An 18880-nucleotide genomic window follows, 5' to 3' on the forward strand; every position below is an offset into this window, starting at 1 on the left:
CTTTTATATTTAATACACCTTTTAATTTTCAACAATAAGGGTACTTCGTGTTTTTGTACATTGTACACTCGTTGGCTCGAACTCCCAGGGACCGGCAGAAATACCTCGAGCCTCGGGGATTCGAGCCAAGCCGGAATGCTTACTTTCAGTAGAAAAAATAGGTCCTTGTTATCCAACTCGAGTCAACGAGGAAATCGAGCCAGGCGAGTTCGAGCCAACGGGGGTTTGCCTGTTTACAGTAATTTAATCACTGAAACAAGGATACATTATGTCATATCACGCATTGCCGTTCGTCGTTGACATATAATTTATGTTGTCAAAATGATTTCTAACAAAATCAATCAACTACAAAATTAATGATTTATTAAATTACCATAAATGGCAATACAATGAACATGTAAAATAACTATTAATTTGCGGAAACGCTGGATTGAGTAGAATGCTTTTAGAGCAGGAGTTAAAGACTGTCACTATCTGGAATCAGTTTAATCTGACGTGGACCGAAAGTACGACTGTCTTCAACTGGTGTCGCCCCAGCGGATTGCCTCGGGTGATTTATAACTTGTTGGGGGCAGGCCGATCGAATTTTGTTTGTATTTCAGAGCATGGGAGTGGAAGCATGTATTGCCGTGGAAATGGCTGTTAACGAACAAACCTCTAATTCATCTTGGCATAAAAGGGAAATCGGATTTTTTGCATTTCAGTATAAGATTAAGATCAAATTCATTCGTGATCACCTAATATATATATATGTTCACTCAAGCCCGCGCCACTCGTAAAAATCTTGCACTCTGTGAGGATTTGGTAAAATTAAGCTAACATCAGTTCTAAGGATTTTCTATTTATTTCCCAGTCACAACAGTTACTTCTCCGATTTCTCAGTGCATCAGAATTAGAAGTTTCAAGAAAAATAACAACTTCTCTATGGTCTATGCACAATATAAATATAATGTTTAAATATTTTATTATTCTCATTAATATTATTATATTCTCTTTTATATTAATTTTTTATTATAATAATTATACTTATGCACCAGTCAATTGTAACCACGCCCCCCAGGTCCGGGGGTATACTGGGGATAGCCGGGGAAAAGGGGCCGTGTTTTTTTCTTTCCAGGTGGCCCCGCAGGGCCGGGTGACCGCGGTGGTTTTGCCATAGCGTCAAATTAAGCCGAGATTGGGCCTTATATAGTCTCTGGGGTGCGGGGGCATTTGGCCGGGATTTAACCACCAATTCGTTCCCGCAGGTTGGGGATTTTACCCGGGGTTGGCTGGACCGAAAGTCCCGGCTATTTCCCGGACCGGGGGGGGGGGGGGGGCGGCGTGGTTATTGACTGGTGCATTATCAAAAAATAATTATATCGTAAAAAAGTATTGAGAGCCTTTAAATCGAACACAGTCGAACAATAAGACTCCCAAACACGTGTCTAGCGTTGATAAGATACGCTCCTTGCTCCACCAACCTCTATCCTTCCGTGTCGGGAATAATCAAGACATTTAGTTTTCATATTATCACATTGTAAATGTTTGTCTCTATACGAGGACAAATTTGTAACGCTGACGTCTTGATGACGTTAAGTATATTGTTTATAGTCTGAATGAGTGGACGTATATTGCTTTTGCAAGGGAATGGATGGATATTCGCAGATGTGCAATGCTTTACAGCGAACTATTTTCTGCGAAATGCGATAGATTTCTGATGTTTACTATTTTCCGCTAACAGTGTGTGTATACCAGGTGATAAATTACGTCATATATGCTACGTCGGAAGGCAACATTTCGCTTTAAATAAAGACTTAAATAAAAGATAACTTTTCTTTTACTGCACCATTTTAAATAAAACAAAAGGCAGTCTATGCCACTTAAAGGGCCCGCCTTTGTGTAATTACAGAAGTTTGATATGGGGATTGGTTTCATCAAACAGTTCGACAAGCCCGTTTCCAAAATAATGATTTGACAGTGCTCCGTCAGATGGCCGTATTGTGAAAGAGTTTGTCGAAGTGTTTTAAGAAACTAAACTCTCAATCAAACACTGGTAAAAGATCAAAGGCGGGGCTCTGTAAGCGGCGTAGACTGCGCTATGTCTCATCTTAAATGGTAAAGAAATAGTGAAGTTATCTTTGTTTAAAGTCTTCATCCGAAGAAAAATATTGCTTTCCGACGTAGCATTCATGACGCAATATATCACGTGGTATACACACACTGGCTAACATGATGTGGTGAAACGTAATGCAAACTTGTCCCTGGACGTGTGTTGTATGTATGTTGCGCTATCAAACTTCGTCGGTAATACAAATTCAAAACAAAATAACCAAGAAATGGCGTCGGACCAATCGGTATAGCATTTTATTTGAATGTATGTGTACTTTAAAGAGTGTACAAGTGAAACATAAAACCCCTTCATTATTGTAAACAATGAACATACATAGTTAAAGTGACACTCTTATTCAAAATCACAACCTACACTTGTTTAACTAACATTAATTTTGAGCGATAGACCTTTAACTACTTACTTAATAATGCATTTATGAAAACTATCAATAACTGATAACAAGATTGTAACCGTGTATGCAATAGCAGAAAACGCGAAAAATATTAAATGATTGGTGAGTGGTAAAAGATTTACTGTGATCTACAATTGTTTCATAAGCTAGAAATACATTGTTCTCTGTACATTTCTTTCAAATTAATCCCGGTTCCTTTATAAGAATCATTGTTTTTGACATTTATTCATTCTTTTTGGTTTATGAGAACAATTATATTAATTGTGGTAAATCTTATTTGGGAGTAAGAGTGCATCTTTAACTGTTGTTAAGTGGACCTTAATCAAATAAACAGAGTTATAACCCCTTATGAACAAATAAGAACTTTAAAAGTTACGTGAAAGGTAGACACATGAATGGTATCGACATATGTGTACCATATGTATCGTACTATAAAAAAAACTTCTAATTATGTTGAAACATCAGGCCACTTTTAACCAACACGAGATCGAAGTTCGTTTTTATTACATAAGCGTCAAGTTCACTCTCTTTGAAAAATGAACACACTCAAAACACTGATCGAATAAGGTCAGCTTAATGAAACTTTCAACACACTATACAAACTCACGTTTGAAGCAAATTGTCCATTCAAATATTTCAACCTGCCATCTGTGATATTAAGTGAATAAGACCTAAGGGTCGGCAGCGATGTTAAAGCCAAAATCAACTTTTATTTATTTTGAGGTTCCGTTTTTAACAACAATGACTCATATATAACAACAACACCAACAACAACAACTTTTAATGCATTCAGGCAATAATGCCTAAAACATACAAACAGTTTACGAGCAAACACGTAAATTTTAGCGAGAAGCATAAAAATAAAATGTGAAAAAAATTAAAATGATTGTTAGTCAGTAGTAGTAGTAAATTATTTTTGCAATTATAGGTAAATCGAGAATGCTTATATAAAACATTTTGTTATAAAATTTAACAAGTAGTACACAAAAGTCCGAGTGTTTGTTTAACAGAAGTTAAATGGAGTAGTATTTATCCAGTCGTGAATATCATGAGCTACCTCGTGTTTTTGTATGTACTCAATGACTTGACACCCATGTGCTATTTGGTACTACAACCAACTTTAAATGAATGAAAAGTATTATATATTTGTGCATGACATTCCAACCGTGGATTTATAGTGAATTATTTGCAGAAATGTATGGTAAGTTGCAATATTTTGTACGATATAATACATATGTAGACTTTAAGTTCTTATGTTATTTGCATGGTATATATATTTTGCCATATTCATGGTTGTGTTAATGGTTTCTTCGCATAATAGTTTTGTAAAATTGTTAACGTACATCCCGAAATTTTGGACATACTGAAAGAAAATGGTATTCCGATTGTACTTGGTTTTTACTGCAGTTTGTACAAAATCTCTTTGTTCTTAGTATATTATTATATCTCCCCGTTTCTATTTGTAGCGTGTGAGGACTGGTACTAAATTTTGTTAATGCTATTCGGTATTTTTATCCCCCACCAAATCGAAGATTTCGGGAGGGGGATATTGTTTTGGCGTTGTCCGTCCGTCCTTCCGTCCGTCCGTCCGTTCGGTACCATATCTTGGTAGGCATTGATCAGAAAATGTTCAAACTTGGTCAGAATGTTCCCCTTGATCATATCTCTCCCTATTTTAAAAGTGGGTCACAAGGGGTCAAACACTAGGTCACTAGGTCAAAAATCTTTTGAACATACTAGAGGCATTATACATAGTCAAATATTCATGAAACTTTATCAGAATGTTTTCCTTGTTGAACTCTTGGTCGTAAATAAAACTGGGTCACGTATGATCGAAATTTAGGTCACTAGGTCAAATCTTAGAAAAATCTTGTCCAGAACCATATCATGGTAATGATTGGTCAAGTTATGTTCAGAATTAGTCATGATGTACCCCTTGAAGAAATATGGACCACTTAAAAAAGTGGGTCACATGGGGTCAAAAATTAGGTCACTAGGTCAAATCTTAGAAAAATCTTTGAAACACATTAGAGGCAATATGTATGGTATTATATTCATTAAACTTGATCAGAATGTTTTCCTTGATGAACTCTTCGACATATTTTAAACTGGGTCACATGTGATAAGATATTAGATCACTAGGTCAAATCTTTCAAAACTCTTGTCCGAAACTATTTTATGGTGGTGATTGGTCTGATTAAGTTCAAACATGGTCAGAATGTTCTCTTGCGTTAAATTTCGACTGCATTTTAAAAGATGGTCGTATGGGTCAAAAACTAGGTCACTAAATCATATTTTACAGAAATCTTGGGAACACTCCAGAGGCAATACATCTGCTCTAATTTCCATGAAACTTCATCACAATGCCTCAATGAAATATTGGAAAAGTTTAAAACTAGTAGGTCATGTGGGGTCAAAATGAGGTCACTGAGTCAAATCTTAAAAAAACCTTGTGGACACTTTAGAGGCTATATTTGTTTGCAATATATCTGGACCAATCTTCATGAAACTTGATCAGAATGTTTGCCTTGATGAAATCTAAGATTAGTTTGGAACTGGGTAACATGGAGTCATAAACTAGGTTTCTTGGTCATTTCTAAATGTTACATTATATACAATATTTTTTTTATTTCAACAGTTGCAATCAAACTCAAACTCATATACATATTTCATCAACAATTGATTTCCATTCCTTGACTTAACTCAATCAGGCGGGGGATATCAATTCAACGAATTTGCTTGTTTACATTTAATTCGGTCTAGATAATTTTCAAGTACAAATTCGTGTTTAAATATACAGTATGTTTCAAGTTTACTAGACTTGTTTATTCTTGAGTACCATGACTGTTTATAGATATCTGTTATTCTTTGAATAATTATTGTAGTGTAAATTTGACTTCTTGCTTGGTTCACCCATATGCCAGTTATTCTTGTAGAATGCTTTTTATATGAAATGCCCAGTTGGCTTAATATTTATTGATCCATCGTCCACTGTATTTTTAAGCATACTGTGCGATTTGAATAATAAAGAGTTTGGGTTACTGTTTAGTAATTTCGACCAGTATTAAATCAGAATGATTTTCCTTTGTATTTCCATTGGAAGTATCCCAAGTTCTCCATTTAGTGCGTCTATATTTGTTTGTTTTTTTACACATAAAAGTTTTCTGCAGTATTGGTTATGGATAAGTTGTATGCCTTTACATTCGTGATATCCAATTATCTCTGCGCCATAGTTTAGTATTGGTTATGGATAAGTTGTATGTCTTTTCATTCGTGATATCCAATTATCTCTGCGCCATAGTTTAGTATTGGTTATGGATAAGTTGTATGTCTTTACATTCGTGATATCCAATTATCTCAGCGACATAGTTTAGTATTGGTTATGGATAAGTTGTATGTCTTTACATTCGTGATATCCAATTATCTCAGCGACATAGTTTAGTATTGGTTATGGATAAGTTGTATGTCTTTACATTCGTGATATTCAATTATCTCTGCGCCATAGTTTAGTATTGGTGCAACTAATGTGTTGAACAATTTTATTTATTCTGAAATTGGTAAATCCGTTTGATTTTAAATAGATTGTGCAAAAAGTGCGATGAGTGCTATCCTATTCTTTTCTGTGTTCTGAACCAATTATTATTTTTGAAAAGGTGAACTCCAAGACACTTTACGACTTCTATGGGTCGGTTGTTAATGACAAAATCATTTGTTGTTTGTCGTCTTTTTTCGAAAACATTACGTTAGTTTTGTTTGTATTCAGTAATATATATATATATATATATATATATATATATATATATATATATATATATATATATATATATATATATATATATAAACGATGCAACATGCAAAGCTGTAATTAGGATTTAAGCATTTTGTACGAAAGAATATTTAATCAGATTTCCAATTAAATAGCATTTACGTTTTTGTTTTGTTTTTAAAAAAATGTTTTACTTCTGACTAACCCCAAAAAATGTTTTACTTAAAAAAAGATCGTTTCTCCGAACTAAATAAAACATATATTTTTTAAACGATGTCCTTCCCCACCCACTTTTGAATTGCTGCCGGAGTAACGTTGTATTTCCATAGAATAATGCCCCCCCCCCCCGTTCATTATTTTATATAGAATAGTGACTCAACGGTCATAATAATATTATGACCGGGGGAGGGGGGTCATAATATCATGACTCCCCCACACGTAGAAAAATGACCCTTACATAGAATTGTGACCCCCTATAGAATAACGACCCCTAACCCAGACCCGAAGCCTGATCCATCTAAGATACACTTACAACATAATTATCACCACCGATAGGCATTGGAGGAGAATATGGTAATTGCACCCTTCCGTCCGTGCGTGAGTACGTGCAACATTTATTTGGTGACCGCAACTCTTCATTCATTATTAGACGGAATTGATTCAAACTTTCAGGGAGTTCTACCATCGATGCCTAGTTGTGCAGAAAGAAAAAAAAATGAATTTGCTACGACTGTTCGGGAGTTATGCCCCTTAAATTCGAACATCTTATTGTCATGGGTGTCACAGGTCATAAAACATGGGGACTTTCCCAAAGCCGATTTGCATATTTTATGCCTTATATTAATAAAATTGTTTACTTTTTTCTACTTAAAAACGCCTGAAAAGTGACACAAATACCCCAAAACCAAAGAAGGATGTCTCTTCAACTATATACTGAACTTTTAATTATTTCTAACGACGAGGAGGAGCGTCACAGGAAATGGTATTTGACATTACTTTCAGTGGTGGCATAACAGTGTGCTTTTCCACGTATGAATTGCCTTTTGTACAATCTTGCACTCCAGAAAATGAACAATTTTACCGTCAAAAGCATTTCTTCGTAATAAGCCCGCGAGCACATGCAACTACGAAATTAGTGCAACATGTAGGATGCAATAACAAAATGATGTTTCTTGTAAAAATCAGCGTGTTTATTAGTTTCAGAATGCATACACTACATTGTACAGAAGGTGAATTAATTATTATATAAATGTATGCGTAACATAATGCGATGTCACAATGTTACGAGGCTGTTAAAGGTACTATCTCAACGAATCTTGGAAAAAAAACTTAAGCCTGTTGAAATACATGAAAGCATGATACCTTAATAGGTCACAAAAAGATTTAGATCTAAAACATGTTCTAAACTAAACACCTTTAAAACAAGGGTTTCGTGATCTATGTTCTAAGTATGTTCTAAGTAGGTTCTACTGTGTACCTTGAAAGTTGCAGGGGTTTCAAGTTGCAAAAGGATTACTCTATGTATCCCGATTCCATTTGGTCATCTGTTTCTATTGGCAAAGGTTTGTTACGGCGAAACAATATCCCTTTGGTGAAACTTATCCGTTTTATTAAGCATTAAGTTTCATTGCGCCAACGAGGCTCACGGTCAAGATCTTTCATGTAAGGAAGCTAACCAGCTAGCTTGCTGAACGTCGGTGGTTCTACCCAGGTGCCCGCCCGAGCCTGAAAATTGCCCGGAGAGGTCTTCCCCCACCATGTAAAGCTGGTATGTCCACACCTGATGTCCTCGTAAAGAGGCGGGAGGTTCATAACACTGGGAAATAACAACAACAACAACAACAACGGCCGGTTTTTAGATGCGTTGTTATGCTACCGCAATTCGATGAATAGTGTGCATTAAGGTGGCTTGCCAGTCTTCTTTGACATCGGTCGACGTAGTAATGGCCGAAAAGTAAAGATATCGTATCTTGTACGATTCGGGCCCCAATATCACGAAAATACTCTAGTTAAATATCAATCTCGGTCTCAACTTTTTTTTTATCAAATTACAACTTGATATGATTCAAAATTGTGAATGTTTTACCCTTTTTAAATTTGCATTCTCTCATTCATTATGTTGATAAAAGAATCTGGTCAATATTTAAAAAAAAAAAAGGTATTTGAGAGCAAAAACTGTACTTGAGTATTTTTTTTGTATTTTTGAGTTTTACTCAAGTACATTTTGTGCTGTAGAAATATTTTTTTATGCCCCCGAAGGTGGGCATATTAAAATCGCACCGTCCGTCCGTCCGTCCGGCCGGCTCTGTAACTTCCCCTTGTATGGACAGATTTTAAAATAACTTGCCACATGTGTTCCACATACCAAGACGACGTGTGGCGTGCATGACTCGTGTCCCTACCTCAAAGGTCAAGGTCACACTTAGTGTTTATTCACAATGGAGTGCTGCATATAAGGACATAGAATATAGGTTGTCGTGTCCGGGCTGTAACTTTCCCTTGTATGGACAGATTTTAAAATAACTTGCCACATGTGTTCCACATACCAAGACGACGTGTCGCGTGCAAGACCTGTGTCCCTACCTCAAAGGTCAAGGTCACACTTAGTGTTTATTCACAATGGAGTGCTGCATATAATGACATAGAGTATAGGTTGTCGTGTGTCAGGGCTGTAACTTTCTCTTGTATGGACAGATTTTAAAATAACTTGCCACATGTGTACCACATACCAAGACGACGTGTCGCGTGCAAGATCCGTGTCCCTACCTCGAAGGTCAAGGTCACACTTAGTGTTTATTCACAATGGAGTGCTGCATATAATGACATAGAGTATAGGTTGTCGTGTCCGGGCTGTAACTTTCTCTTGTATGGACAGATTTTAAAATAACTTGCCACATGTGTACCACATACCAAGACGACGTGTCGCGTGCAAGACCCGTGTCCCTACCTCAAAGGTCAAGGTCACACTTAGTGTTTATTCACAATGGAGTGCTGCATATAAGGACATAACAGTATAGGTTGTCGTGTCCGGGCTGTAACTTTCTCTTGTATGGACAGATTTTAAAATAACTTGCCACATGTGTTCCACATACCAAGACGACGTGTCGCGTGCAAGACCCGTGTCCCTACCTCAAAGGTCAAGGTCACACTTAGTGTTTATTCACAATGGAGTGCTGCATATAAGGAAATAGAGTATAGGTTGTCGTGTCCGGGCTGTAACTTTCCCTTGTATGGACATATTTTAAAATAACTTACCAAATGTGTTCCACATACCAAGACGACGTGTCGCGTGCAAAACCCGTGTCCCTACCTCAAAGGTCAAGGTCACACTTAGTGTTTATTCACAATGGAGTGCTGCATATAAGGACATAGGGTATAGGTTGTCGTGTCCGGGCTGTAACTTTCTCTTGTATGGACAGATTTTAAAATAACTTGCCACATGTATTCCACATACCAAGACGACGTGTCGCGTGCAAGACCCGTGTCCCTACCTCAAAGGTCAAGGTCACACTTAGTGTTTATTTACAATGGAGTGCTGCATATAAGGACATAAAGTATAGGTTGTCGTGTCCGGGCTGTAACTTTCCCTTGTATGGACAGATTTTAAAATAACTTGCCTCATGTGTTCCACATACCAAGACGACGTGTCGCGTGCAAGACCCGTGTCCCTACCTCAAAGGTCAAGGTCACACTTAGTGTTTATTCACAATGGAGTGCTGCATATAAGGACATAGAGTATAGGTTGTCGTGTCCGGGCTGTAACTTTCTCTTGTATGGACAGATTTTAAAATAACTTGCCACATGTGTTCCACATACCAAGACGACGTGTCGCGTGCAAGACCTGTGTCCCTGCCTCAAAGGTCAAGGTCACACATAGTGTTTATTCACAATGGAGTGCTGCATATAAGGACATAGAGTATAGGTTGTCGTGTCCGGGCTGTAACTTTCCCTTGTATGGACAGATTTTAAAATAACTTGCCACATGTGTTCCACATGCCAAGACGACGTGTCGTGTGCAAGACCCGTGTCCCTACCTCAAAGGTCAAGGTCACACTTAGTGTTTATTCACAATGGAGTGCTGCATATAAGGACATAGAGTATAGGTTGTTGTGTCAGGGCTGTTACTTTCCCTTGTATGGACATATTTTAAAATCACTTGCTACATGTGTTCCACATACGAAGACGACGTGTCGTGTGCAAGACCCATGTCCATACCTCTAGGGTGAAAGATACACTAAGTGTTTATTCACAATGGAATGCTGAATTTAAGGACATAACAGTGTAGGTTGTCAAGTATGGGTGGTATTTTTTATGTTCAGAGGCAATTTAAAATAATTTGCCATATGTATTTGACACGTAAAGGCAAGATCAACATTTCATGTACTGACCTTGTTCGTAGGTCAATGTCACATTCGGGGGCATTCGTCACATACTGTGACAGCTCTTGTTAGAATATTGAACAATAATATTAATCAACACAATGCATGCGCAAATGTGCTTTTAAAAGTAATAAAACATTAGTAATTTTTAATAATGTCATACTGTAATTTGGAATAATTAGTTGAGACTGAGATTGAGATTTGATATATTCGTGATATTGGGGCCAGATTTTTTATATTCCTTTTTTGTTTAGCGAAGGGCTGTTTCGTACAATTAATGAAAACTTGAAGTATCTGGAGTATAAATGGCTTATTTTTTGGCTGCTTTATTTTCAAAAACAACATTCGGATTCTCTTGACAAGAGAAACAGAATGATATGACAGTGTTATGGATCGGAAATTTAATAAAATGACACTATGATTGGCGTTAAATGTTTTTAGAATGTATTTTTGAAAACGCTTTATTTCTAAAGGATTATCTCAATTTCTATCAAAAATACAAGACCAGAATCATTTCCGATGAGTAATAAAATATGATAATACACTGTTTGTAAACAAAACCAAATTATCATCCAGCCTAAATATCGGTTCTCCTAAATAACTGCTAAACTTAAAATAAATTGTAAACTTTGTGGTACTTAGTTAGTAAGTGTCAATGCATTGTTCACATTAATACCAAGTTTATGACAGTTTTCGACAATTTTCTCTTTTTTCCGCAATTTTATCATACGGAGTACAGCCCCTTTAAGTGACTTGGAGGAGGGACATTTGGTCTCCAAAGAAGTAAAACATATATGTTTAAACGCAATCTGAATCACTTGCTTCGAAGTCTGTCCCCCTGGATGAGGTTGGGTATACAAGACCCTGGTAGCGGTATCTTGAGAAATCCTTAGATTCGGTATCGAGTTAGTTGCAATTGTTTCCGATGCGGTACCGAGACTATACATCTTTCTGCCAATAGACCATATTACACGCTGCAACTAAACGGATTCAACCAATTAAAATGAAATTATTGCACACAAAAAGGGAATGATGCTTTAAAATAAAATATCAAACATGCCAGCGGCGGATCCAGGACTTCCTAAATGGGGGCACAACTAATTATAAACATATCAAACTTTTTGGAATGCATTATTTTAATAATATAATGACATGGAATTAATATTTGTCTTCACTGTCAATAATGTTTGGCAGATAAACTGAATTAAAATGATACCATTTACTGAGATAAACCTTTCAAAAGCCAACAAAGATATCTAGTCGTTTTTTGGGAATAGAACCAGGGTCGACGGATTAACAGGCTAAGTCGCTTACCACTCGTCCACCTGAGACACACATAGTTATGCTTTAAAATTAGTGCTATATAAACCTCCACTACATTATATTGATTGCACTCAACGATACTGTAGGTACTTCGGATGTCATTGTTATAAATTTTAAATGCACCAGTCAATTGTAACCACGGCCCCCCAGGTCCGGGGAATAGCGGGGACTTTGACTTTCGGTCCAGCCAACCCCGGTTAAAATCCCCGCCCCGCGGGGACGAACTGATGGTAAAATCCCCGCCAAATGCCCCCGCACCCAAGGGACCCTAGGTAAAGCCCATTCCCCGCTATATTTTGCGCGAAGACTAAACCACCGCATTCACCCGGCACTGCGGGGCCACCTGAAAGGTAAAAACACGGCCCATTTCCCCGGCTATCCGCGGTATACCCCCGGACCTGGGGGGGGGGGGGGGGGCGTGGTTACAATTGACTGGTGCAAATAAGTTAACTGAAATAGAAACAACTTCACAACAAATCCCAAAAAGGGTTTCAAATAAATAATTATGTATTAATTTACAAAGGCTCTAGCATAATTCAGAGAACTGTAGACACTGATAAAGGCCTAAATGGTAAGTTTAAAAGTTTCTGGTATATGAGATATTCTGAAAACATTAAACTTACGCGTATAACTCCAGCTGTTTTGTCTACTTTTGATCAGCTGTCTGTGTAAAATGTGGCGCCGATTCTTTTTCATCGAATGTTCGCGCCCCGATGTCATTTTTCAAAAGACATTTTCGTTTCGTATACTATATTATACTCGATAAACAGGTTGTTTAATTGCTCAAATGGTTACATAAAATTTAAATTGTGACAAAGCAACGTATTTGTACAGTTAAATCAATAAAGATGTGCCCCCAAAAAACATTACTAGCCGGCCCGCTGGGGGGGGGAGGGGGGGGGGCACGGGCCCTATGTTTAATTCATGAAATCCGTGCATGACCAGCGCGTCTACACTCTCAGTGGAAGTTTCGAAACAAAATAGACACTAGGTAATAATAATATGCATTCTAGCCCCTGGACTTGTGTCGAATAGGTGTGAATGCAAGGAGCGATAAATTCAAACCTGCATTTACATTGGTCAGGTGAAGGAGGGAACCGGGACAAGATGGACATTTCGTAATGGTTGTATTCGGGATTGCAGGTATGTTGTGTGTCTTTTACATGCACTTTGCTTGCTGGTAATTTAAATAATTAGTACGAATATCCCGAACTGTTTCTACTGGTTTTATGCTGCTATTTTTTGCTTTCAATTGTTGTCAAACGGCAAAAAGCAAAATGTCCACAAGTGTGTTACCTTTATCATAAGATCAAGAGTTTTGTGTGTGTGTGTGTGTATGTGTGTGTGTGTGTGTGTGTGCAAACATCTCTTTCGCCAATGAGGGAGATGAGAAGAAGTCTTATTTTTTTTATTTCTTCTCTATTTTAGCTCACCAGAGCACGAAGTGCTCAAGGTAAGCTATTGCGATCGGTCTTTGTCCGTCGTCCGTCCGTCCGTCAGTCCTTCCGTCCGTCCGTCAACAATTGCTTAAACACATCTCCTCTGAAACCACCTGGCCAAATTCAATGAAACTTCCTTGGGTGTCCCTCTATCACAATACAACAAAGGGTCACAATTGATAAACAACAACAACAAAAACATGGCCGACTTCTTGTTTTGCTTTAAAAAACATCTCTTTTGAAACTACCACTCAAAATTCAATGAAGCTTTACAGGAAGCTTTTTTGGGTGTTCCTCTACAAAAATACAGCACAGGGTCATGATTGGTCAACAACAACAACAACAACAACAACAACATGGCCGACTTCCTGTTTTGCTTTAAAAAAACATCTTCTCTGAAACAACCTGTCCAAATTCAATGAAACTTTACGTGAAGCAGCCTTGGGAGACCCTCTACAAAAATAAAACAAGGGGTCACGATTAATCAAACACCAACAACAGCAGCAACAAAAAAAAATAGCTGATTTCCTGTTTTGCTTTTAAAAAACATCTCTGAAACTACCACTCTTAATTCAATGAAACTTTAAAGGAAGCTTCCTTGAGTGACCCTCTCCAAATATACAACAAGGGGTCACGATTGATCAACAACAACAACAACAACAACAACAACAACAACAACAAGAAAAAGGCCAACTTCCTGTTTTGCTTTAAAAAACTTCTTCTCTAAAACTATCAGTCCAAATTCAATGAAAGTTTACAGGAAGCTTCCTTGGGTAACCTTCTACAAAAATACGACAAGGGGTCGCGATTGATTAACAACAACAACAATCTGGCCAACTTCCTTTTTTACTTTAAACACATCTCCTCTGAAACTACCAGGCCAAACTCATTAAAACTTAACAGGAAGCTTCATTGCATGACCCTCTACAAAAATACACTTAGGCATTGAGATTGAACAACAACAACAACAATAACAAAATGGCCGACTTACTGTTTTGCTTTAAAAAGTCTCTGAAACTAACAGGCCAAATTTAATGAAACTTTACAGGTAGCTTCATTGCATGACCCTTGCCGTATATATACAACAAGGCATTGTCATCAGTAAAGATATGTTTAAATTACAACATTTTTATTAATGCTTTATCACAGAGTTGTGGCCCTTTGCTTAGGTGGGCCCCCTAGTTCTCTTAATTTTTTATTCTATCGCATCATAATATTAAGGGTCAGATTTGACAGTTTTACGAACTATTCAGATTCAGATCAGCCTGATTTTCAGAAATACACGTCAATGCATTTTCTGCTTATTCATCTTACAATAAACATTCTTATATAGGCGTCTGCTTCTTTCCCAATATACTCTAACCGAGCCCGAATACGTACATATTTGTTTTATTTTCGTGTATAGTATGACGTATCATACTGCAAAATGTTGCAGACATTCCTTTCAATGAGATTAATGGTTATATAAGAATTTGGTTAACAGTTTAATTAAAGGAAGAAAAGGCCATGGAAAACATTATAAGAAAGAATACAATTTGAATAAAATATATGAGCCGCATCGCGCGAATATAGGCTTTCGTACAAAACTATCATAAATGAACTAATCATCAATAAAATGTTTATTGATTTCTTCTAAACTTCTTTCCTTTGAAGGATTGACATTGGCGCATCAATAACGACTTATGACCATTAATTTACTCTTGTTTCCATAGAAAACACGGATTTCGTCCCGACGTATTTTGACTGAATTTATTGTCTAAAAAAATAAAGTTGTCTTCAACAGCCCTATGGATTATCGGTACAAGAATGACTCACAAAGTGTGTTTTATTTATGTTCCAGAAAGATTCCCTATAAGGAAAACAACGAAGGTGATATGCTTATTGTAATATTGATGCGTCAATGTTTCACGTGATTTCAATTTATAATAAGTACTTTCGTAAGTCTGTCATATGCGTGACGTCAAATGTAGTTGTTTAAATGTGGAAAACATTGATCTTACTTGTAAACACGTATCTTTCGAAACAGAAGTGATATCATCATGCGATTTTAAGTAATTGTTTTCTGAAATGTCATTTAATTCAAATAATCAATCAAACATTTTATTTCGGTGTTTCATCCTTAAAATGTCTTTTATTAATGATGTTAGTTAAGTGTCATTCACGTAAACTCTTAAGTAGGCATTTTTGAACATAAATATTGGTTCAATGTTTCAGCGCCAACGGTACCGGTAGTGTCGCTCCATCCAACCGGAAGTAAAACCTTTCCAATGGAGTTGGCTAAAGAGACGCAATCAGAAACACATCATTGGTGGCGCAATGGTGGATAATTAAGGTTAGCTTTTGATATGAAAGAAATGATTAAACAATGGATCGATTGTTCAGATGTTTAAGTTATTAAATGCGATTAACTACTTCGTTGCTAACTTTTTAATGTGAAGTAGTTGAATATTCGCTCATAATTCAGTAGAATTAGTTCAGCTGCAACAGCTGTCCCAAAGCTTGATACAAAAATCGCTAATGGGGCAAGTTTTGACACAATATGATACTATGAAATAAGGCACTGCCTTAGACGTGCTCTAAGTATGTTATCAACTACAGACTAATGCAGTACATTTTTTTCTTAAATAAACAAGCGTCAAAGGCAACATTGATTTTATATGACATACTATGACTACGATCAATTAGATCATTTAAGTGCATCACAAGTAAGGTTAAGGCAATGCAAAGCAAATTTAATATTTTAATGTTTGAGAAAACACATAATTACAACAAAATAAATATACTTATTTACCTAATACTAAATATCATACAAGCAGTTACAGAACAAAATAATGATTCCAACTTTAAACATAACAAGGTAAACAAACCTTAAATTAAAAATTAATGATCACAGTTATCTGACAATCAACCTGTACTTTACTATTTTAAATATGTAAAACAACATTGTGTATATTTAAGATGTTTAAGGTTCTGCAAATAACCCGAAAAATGGTTTGACCCTCTCAGCAGTTTGAAATAAATATAAAATCCCTGTAGTTGATGTTGTAAGCACCATTTCATCATTGAATATAACAATGTATGCAGAAAGTATGACTTGAAAAGTACTGGATGGAATTCATTGGAACTTTATACAATGGTAAAGCACAATGAAAGGAAGTGCAGTGTTACATGTTATGGCCTTTAATACTTTTTTCTTGTCCCGAGCATAACTTGAAAACTTTTGGATGGAATTTAATAAAGCTTCATACAGTGATAGATCATAATGAGAGGAAGTGCAGTGTACAAGAACCGCAATTCTATTTCAGCTAATTACAGAGTTACTGCCCTTTGTTACTTTTTCTTGTCCGGAGCATAACTTGAAACTTATTTGGTGGAATTTATTAAAACTTCATACAGTGAAAGTTCATAATGAGAGGAAGTGCAGTGTATGGGAACAGCAATTCTATTTCAGCCAATTACAGAGTTATTGCCCTTTGTCACTTTTTTCTTAAAAACATAACTTAAATCTACCGGATGGAATGTAATAAAACTTTATACAATGGTACAGCACAATGAGAAGGAGTTCAGTGTACATGAATCATTACACTATTTTAGCAAATTACAATGATGATAGTCCATAAAATAAAGTTGTCATTTATAGGTTGGCTTTCCAAATAGTTGCAATTTCATATCAGGGCGGCATTCGGGGGTATTAATCACCTTCAGTGATAGCTCTAGTGAATTTTAACAATGTCACGGTATTCTAGACAAAGTTAATTGCCCCTTCCCCTGGAAAGGGATAAGTGGCCTACTGACCAGATGACTGTCACAAACCATGATGTACTGATCTAGTGATAAGAGAATACTCTGCAAGAAAATTAAAATGGTCGAATCAGCCCTGCATTTGTCAAAAAAAGACCAGCCCTCCCCTAAGCATATCTTTGAGCCCAGCTGGGGGGGGGGGGGCTTCAGCCCTAAAACCCAGGGCTGAATCTGTGCCTGGGCTCTCACAGTTATAGTTCCAGCATTATATGGAGCACTTTCACATAACTTTATATGACTCAAAAATGAACATCCAATAATTTGTGCTGATATACAATTTTAACATATATTTATGAAAATTGCAATTTTATTATTTGCTTAATTCCCTTATAATATTGTCTAATTAAAGTAGAAATTTACACCTAAGACATGTTTTAATATTAAAAAGTATCAATCTTGGGTGACTCAACTACTAGAACTTGTTGATGGCTTATTCTTTTTGGGGGGTACTGAAAGACTCATCAGATGCTGGCCACTTTTTGATAACAAAGCTGTCCAATAAGTTGACATTGTTCACTTTGTATATTTACCCTCACCATCGGTTAATACCCATTCGGCAAGCACGCTACAGATTTCATTAAGTCTATAAGTATCAAAAATAATAAATTTATATTAAATTTAAAACATATAAAAGCAACAGTAAAGTAGCATGGATGCTTTGGAACATAAAAAGTATTGATTGACGAAGTCTATTCACTTTGACAGTTGGGCGGAAATATATTCAAAGGTTGATGGGGTTGACATAGAGTGCGCAAAAGCACTTAATTTAGCCAATGATTGAGCTAGGCGATTACGTCATTTTAATTCACTTTGTATAATGCACGAGTTTTTTTTCGAGTATGGGAGTCTAAGTTCCAACCCTGTTTCCATCAAATGGTTTGCCGCAAACATTTTAAGAGCCATTATTTCCTCATACATTGGAATAATTTGACCAAGTAAAGTTCTCCTTGTAGCTTTCGATGGTGTCTATAAAACAGCACCACAAAAATGGCCTGCCTACTCTTATAAGATTTTTTCTTAGCAAAATAAGATTTTTCCACTTTATCGACTTAGCTTTTTATATAAAAAATGACATAGCACCAATCTGAAATGTTTCAACTGGTCAAATTTATGCTTTTCTGGTCCAGTTATATACAAAAGTAACAGAAATGTTCAGTTTAACAAAAAAAATAAAGTGATCATGTGTTTATAGACAGTCTAAACACCATTATATGCCAAATTGATTGCTTTCTGGACAAATGGCGCAACAAAAGAAATGGAAAACCCACTACCAAAACTGACAGATTCATGACAACTGCTACAGTAGTGCTTTCATGTATGAGGTGGCTACATGATTTAGAAAATGCAGCGATAGCATTATTATGCCCAATTTAAAAAAAAATGCTTTAAGTATCTGTTTTGAAGACTAGATTTGGCTTAAAATTAAGAGTACAGCACTTTACCATTGTCTATAAGTTGCTTATTTACACCTGATTTGCTATAAATCTCATTTACACACAAACAAATACTACAGAGTTGACTAACTTTATTCTTCTGAACTATTAGATTCAAAGCCGCATCTCCTGAATTTAGATTGCAGGACAACGTACTGCCAAGGGCGAAAAGCTGCAGCTTCATGTAACTGGAGCTTATTGGCACATCATTATCTGCAAGCAAGACACAAAATCA

This window comes from Mya arenaria, chromosome 12 (assembly GCF_026914265.1).
Source record: "Mya arenaria isolate MELC-2E11 chromosome 12, ASM2691426v1".
Classification (NCBI taxonomy): Eukaryota; Metazoa; Mollusca; class Bivalvia; order Myida; family Myidae; genus Mya; species Mya arenaria.